At 43.2% G+C, this 6,826-nt stretch overlaps 1 pseudogene; it reads left to right on the top strand.

The window, feature by feature from the left end:
* The first annotated feature begins 647 nt into the window (after nucleotides 1-647).
* On the top strand, nucleotides 648-1,226 carry LOC138930009 (RNA polymerase II subunit A C-terminal domain phosphatase SSU72 pseudogene; annotated as a pseudogene).
* Nucleotides 1,227-6,826: the final 5,600 nt, after the last annotated feature.

The raw sequence follows: 6,826 nt of genomic DNA, 5'->3' as shown, positions 1-6,826 counted from the left end.
TAAATAAGGAAGGATTAACATCTAAAATGAGAGGGGACATTAATATCTAGAGGAGAAGGGGACGCCAGATGATGAGATGGTTGGATGGCATCACCGACTAGATGGACATGGGTTTGAGTAAGCTCCAGAGTTGATGATGGGCAGGAAAGCCTGGCGTGCTGCAGTCCATGGGGTCGCAATGAGTCGGATATGACTGAGCAACTGAATGGAATATCTAAAAGCTGTACTCTAAAAATCATTATGAGAAAAACAGATATTCATTAGAAAAACGTACAAAGGATATGACCAGGCATTTTACAGAGGGATAACCTGATTCAACTATGGTAGTGGTGGTGGTTTAGTTGCTCAGTCGTGTCTAACTTTTGTGACCCCACGGACTGTAGCACCCCTGGCTCCTCTGTCTATGTGGTTTCCGAACGAAGAATACTGCAGTGGCCCTCATCTTACCGCCCAGCAATCTGGGCCTGCGCGAGGAGCCTGCCAGGACACGTTATACGTGCCCACGCCATAAGTCCTGATACTCTACATTGCCGGCCCTGCAGCTTCTGCTTCCGGGCCTTGAGCCCACCATCTTGCTTTTGTGGATGTGGCAGGAGTCCAGAAGCGAAAGTTCTGAGCTGGGAGTCTTGGTGAGTGCAGCCGCAGTCATGCCGTCTTTGCCACAGCGCTTCACTGTGGTATGCTTGAGCAACCAGAACCGGAGCATGGAGGCGCACAACATCCTCAGCAAACGAGGATTCAGCGTCCGGTCCTTCAGAACAGGAACAAACTTGAAGCTTCCAGGACGAGCATGCGACAGGCCAAACGTTTATGATTTCAGAACCACATATGTAAGATGTATAAAGACCTTCTTAGGAAAGACAAAGAACTCTCTATGCAGAATGGTGTTTTATGGATGCTGGAAAGAAGAGTATCAAGCCCAGGCCAGAGAGGTTCCAGGACTGCAAAAATCCCTTTGACCTCATCCTCACCTGTGAAGAGCGAGTATATGACCAGGTGGTGGAAGATACGACTTCCAGGGAGCAGGAGACCTGCCAGCCCGTGCATGTGGTCAATGTGAACAACCTGGAAACCCACAAGGAGGCTACACTGGAGCGTTCCTCATCTGCCACCTGTGCCAGTGCGTCCAGCTCATGGAGGGCATGGAGGACAGGATTGGCGAGCTGCTGCAGGTGTTCGAGGAAAAGAGCGGCAGGAGCTTCCTGCACACCGTCTGCTTCTACTGAGCCCAGCCTGACGTCCGGCCCACCACCCACTTGAAGCCATTTTCTTGAGTTTCCTTTTGGTAGTAGTTTTTCCTTCCTGATACTTGTTTTTACCTTTAGGTATTCTGCCAGAGGACGTTAGCAATAGCCAGTAAACAGTACTGTACGGAAATACTAGATCAGAAAACAAAAGTTTTTCCCGTCCCACTTTCCCTTATGAGTAGAATCTTGACTGTAGTTTTTTTTGTTGTTGTTGTTCTTTAACCAAAAAAGATTAAACGGTTGACAGCACATTTCCCCCAAGACTTCTGCCTCTCACCGACCGTCCGTTTTCTGGCTTCCCTAACTGCTTCAGTTCAGTTCAGTTCAGTTCAGTTCAGTCGCTCAGTCGTGTCCGACTCTTTGTGACCCCACGAATCGCAGCACACCAGGCCTCCCTGTCCATTACCATCTCCCGGAGTTCACTCGAACTCACGTCCATCGAGTTGGTGATGCCATCCAGCCATCTCATCCTCTGTCATCCCCTTCTCCTCCTGTCCCCAATCTCTTCCAGCATCAGAGTCTTTTCCAATGAGTCGACTCGTTGCATCAGGTGGCCAAAGTACTGGAGTTTCAGCTTTAGCATCAGTCCTTTCAAAGAACACCCAGGGCTGATCTCCTTTAGAATGGACTGGTTGGATCTCCTTGCAGTCCAAGGGACTCTCAAGAGTCTTCTCCAACACCACAGTTCAAAACCATCAATTCTTCCGTGCTCAGCTTTCTTCACAGTCCAACTCTCACATCCATACATGACTGCTGGAAAAACCATAGCCTTGACTAGACGGACCTTTGTTGGCAAAGTAATGTCTCTGCTTTTGAATATGCTATCTAGGTTGGTCATAACTTTTCTTCCAAGGAGTAAGCGGCTTTTAATTTCATGGCTGCAATCATCATCTGCAGTGATTTTGAATGTAAGAATTCCTGAATAAAGCAACAGGATTCACTTTTGAAAAGGATCCTGCCATTGGCCAATAAATAGATGTGGATGGTCATTCGTAATAATATTAACAAAAGGAATACTGGAGTGGGTTGTCATTTTCTTCTCCAGGGGATCTTCTTGACCCAGGTATCAAACCTGGATCTCCTACATTGCAGGTGGATTCCTTACTGGCTTATCCACAAATGAGAAAAGGTTCTCAACCTCTCAAGTAATGAGGAAAAGGTAAGTTAAACTCAACATAACTTTCATAGGGGTCAAATTAGCAAACATGAAAAGACATTTACCCTTGTCTTTCACAAGGGAGGGTCAAATTAGCAGAAATTAAAAAGCATGATCATGCCAAGTGGTCATACCACAGAAAGATGCGGGGAACTTGACATTCTGGTGGGAATATAAATTTATGCACCTCCTTTGGAGAGCACTAGCAATATCTAGCAAAGATGTGCATGCCTTATTATGGTCCCATATTTCCTCTTCTAGATATTTACCAGGGAGAAATCCTTGCATGTGTGAGAAGACATAAACCAGAATGTGTATTGCTCTATCAAATGTGAATGGCCAGATATGAGAATGAATTAGTATTATCAATGGCACTTTGAATGATTGAATGGTATTCACCCATTCATCAATAAAGATGAATCTGGAAAATAGTTTGCATGTACAGAGTGATCTGGAAAAGGATGTGTGCTACATTTGTGCAAAAGAATAGGGAAATGGACATTGCCATGCCAAGGGGTTTCTTGGGGCCTTTGGGTAGTGGGCCACACATAGTTCAGAAGGTTCCCCTGAGGAGATGGTTGGAAATGTTAAGTCTATCTTATCTATCCTATCTCCTGGAGTCTGATGAATCTGAAGTGGAGCAGGCAGACCCTCCTGGACAATTTCACTTAAAATATTCTCCAAGTTATTGTTCTTACCTTGAAAAAATCTTTCTTTATCTTATAGAAAAGCCTGGTGTCATACCATCCATTATTGTGGCAGTGACTCAGGTATGCAGTGTGGTGGCTCTCTGCTGGGGAGAGTGGAAGGGTCAGGTGACTCAGGATTTTAGATGAAGAGGCTGAGTTTATCACTGAAAGAACTTGTGCATTTTTATTCCCCCTCTTTATATATCACTGAAAACTGAAAGGGTCTAGTGATTATTTTTTTAATCACCTAACCTTGGGTTGGTTTTTGTGCAAGATTAAAAAGTCTTTACTTAAATATTCAGTAGAATTTTCAGACCTTGGCTGTATTAATAATGAAAGTGATTCTTAGATGTTTAAAATACATTCTCCCCTCCTCATTTCCTTTTTCTTTTTTTAAATATAAATTTATTTATTTTAATTGGAGGTTAATTACTTTACAATATTGTATTGGTTTTGCCATACATCAACATGAATCCTTAGAACATAAAAGATGAAGGCAGTTCTGATGAGTAACTTTTCAGTTGATTAATCCTCTTGAACTCGGTATAGCTTTCAAAGGAAGAAAGAGCCACCAGCATAGATCAAATCAGGACCTCATCTCATGTGTCTACCCAGGCCCCTGTTGCCATATTTTAGGTGGTAGGATTCATGGGTCCTAGTGTTTGATCTGAAATCCTTTCTGCATGTATGATAGGATGTGACTGAATTGTATGTTTATTTGAATCTTTCTGTCCATTCTGGGAACCTGGAATTACATACATTTGTTGAGATACAGCATTGTGCTAATTATAGAAACTATTGTGATATCATTATTGATGAATAGACTTTTTCACCTTATTTTGGTATTCTTTGCACATTATATGAGTGTGTACGCACACTATTTTCTTAATATAAATTTATTTATGTTAACTGGAGGCTAATTACTTTACAATATTGTATTGGTTTTGCCATACATAAACATGAATCTGCCACAGGTGTACACGTGTTCCCCATTCAGAAACCCACTCCAACCTCCCTCCCCATACCATCCCTCTGGATCATCCCAGCGCACCAGCCCTGGGCATCCTGTATCATGCTTTGAACCTGGACTGGCGATTCATTTCACATATGATATTATAGATGTTTCAATACCATTCTCCCAAATCATCCCACACTCGCCCTCTCCCACAGAGTCCAAAAGACTGTTCTATACATCTGTGTCTCCTTTGCTGTCTCAGTTCAGTTCAGTTCAGTCGCTCAGTCATGTCCCACTCTTTGCGACCCCATGAATCACAGCACGCCAGGCCTCCCTGTCCATCACCATCTCCTGGAGTTCACTCAGACTCATATCCATCGAGTCCGTGATGCCATCCAGCCATCCCATCCTCGGTCGACCCCTTCTCCTACTGCCCCCAATCCCTCCCAGCATCAGAGTCTTTTCCAATGAGTCAACTCTTCGCATGAGGTGGCCAAAGTACTGGAGTTTCAGCTTCAGCATCATTCCCTCCAAAGAACACCCAGGGTTGATCTCCTTTAGAATGGACTGGTTGGATCTCCTTGCAGTCCAAGGGACTCTCAAGAGTCTTCTCCAACACCACAGTTCAAAAGCATCAATTCTTCGGCACTCAGCCTTCTTCACAGTCCAACTCTCACATCCATACATGACCACAGGAAAAACCATAGCCTGGACTAGAAGGACCTTAGTCGGCAAAGTAATGTCTCTGCTTTTGAATATGCTTTCTAGGTTGGTCATAACTTTTCTTCCAAAAAGTAAGCGTCTTTTAATTTCATGGCTACAGGCACCATCTGCGGTGATTTTGGAGCCCCAAAAAATAAAGTCCGCCACTGTTTCCACTGTTTCCCCATCTATTTCCCATGAAGTGATGGGACCGGATGCCATGATCTTCGTATTCTGTTGAGCTTTAAGCCAACATTTTCACTCTCCTCTTTCACTTTCATCAAGAGGCTTTTTAGCTCCTCTTCACTTTCTGCCATAAGGGTGGTGTCCTCTGCATATCTGAGGTTATTGATATTTCTCCCAGCAATCTTGATTCCAGCTTGTGTTTCTTCCAGTCCAGCGTTTCTCATGATGTACTCTGCATAGAAGTTAAATAGGCAGGGTGACAATATACAGCCTTGACGTACACCTTTTCCTATTTGGAACCAGTCTGTTGTTTCATGTCCAGTTCTAACTGTTGCTTCCTGACCTGCATGGAGATTTCTCAAGACGCAGGTTAGGTGGTCTGGGATTCCCATCTCTTGAAGAATTTTCCACAGTTTATTGTGATTCACACAGTCAAAGGCTTTGGCATAGTCAACAAAGCAGAAATAGATGCTTTTCTGGAACTCTCTTGCTTTTTCAATGATCCAGCAGGTGTTGGCAATTTGATCTCTGGTTCCTCTGCCTTTTCTAAAACCAGCTTGAACATCAGGAAGTTCATGGTTCATGTATTGCTGAAGTCTGGCTTGGAGAATTTTGAGCATTACTTTACTAGCATGTGAGATGAGTGCAATTGTGTGGTAGTTTGAGCATTCTTTGGCATTGCCTTTCTTTGGGATTGGAATGAAAACTGACCTTTTCCAGTCCTGTGGCCACTGCTGTTTTCCAAATTTGCTGGCATATTGAATGCAGCACTTTCACAGCATCATCTTTCAGGATTTGAAATAGCTCCACTGGAATTCCATCACCTCCACTAGCTTTGTTCGTAGTGATGCTTCCTAAGGCCCACTTGACTTCACATTCCAGGATGTCTGGCTCTAGATGAGTGATCACACCATCGTGTGTAATCATCGTGTAATCATCTGGGTCGTGAAGATCTTTTTTGTACAGTTCTTCTGTGTATTCTTGCCACCTCTTCTTAATATCTTCTGCTTCTGTTAGATCCATACCATTTCTGTCCTTTATTGAGCCCATCTTTGCATGAAATGTGCCCTTGGTATCTCTAATTTTCTTGAAGAGATCTCTAGTTTTTCCCATTCTGTTGTTTTCCTTGATTTCTTTGCATTGATTGCTGAAGAAGGCTTTCTTATCTCTTCGTGCTATTCTTGGAACTCTGCATTCAAATGCTTATATCTTTCCTTTTCTCCTTTGCTTTTTGCCTCTCTCCTTTTCACAGCTATTTGTAAGGCCTCCCCAGACAGCTGTTTTGCTTTTTTGCATTTCTTTTCCATGGGGATGGTCTTGATCCCTGTCTCCTGTACAATGTCACGAACCTCATTCCATAGTTCATCAGGCACTCTATCTATCAGATCTAGGCCCTTAAATCTATTTCTCACTACCACTGTCTCACATACAGGCTTATTGTTACCATCTTTCTAAATTCCATATATATGCGTTAGTATACTGTATTGGTGTTTTTCTTTCTGGCTAACTTCACTCTGTATAATAGGTTCCAGTTTCATCCACCTCATTAGAACTGATTCAAATGTATTCTTTTTAATGGCTGAGTAATACTCCATTGTATATATGTACCACTGCTTTCTTATCCATTCATCTGCTGATGGACATCTAGGTTGCTTCCATTTCCTGGCTATTATAAACAGTGCTGTGATGAACATTGGGGTACATGTGTGTCTTCCAATTCTGGTTTCCTTGGTGTGTATGCCCAGTAGTGGGATTGCTGGGTTGTATGGCAATTCTATTTCCAGTGTTTTAAGGAATCTCCACACTGTTCTCCATAGTGGCTGTACTAGTTTACATTCCCACCAATAGTGTAAGAGGGTTCCCTTTTCTCCACACCCTCTCCAGCATTTAT

This window comes from Ovis canadensis, chromosome X, assembly GCF_042477335.2.
Source record: "Ovis canadensis isolate MfBH-ARS-UI-01 breed Bighorn chromosome X, ARS-UI_OviCan_v2, whole genome shotgun sequence".
NCBI lineage: Eukaryota > Metazoa > Chordata > Mammalia > Artiodactyla > Bovidae > Ovis > Ovis canadensis.
The sequence above is the reverse complement of the archived record's forward strand: the minus strand, read 5'-3'. Positions and strand labels throughout refer to the sequence as shown.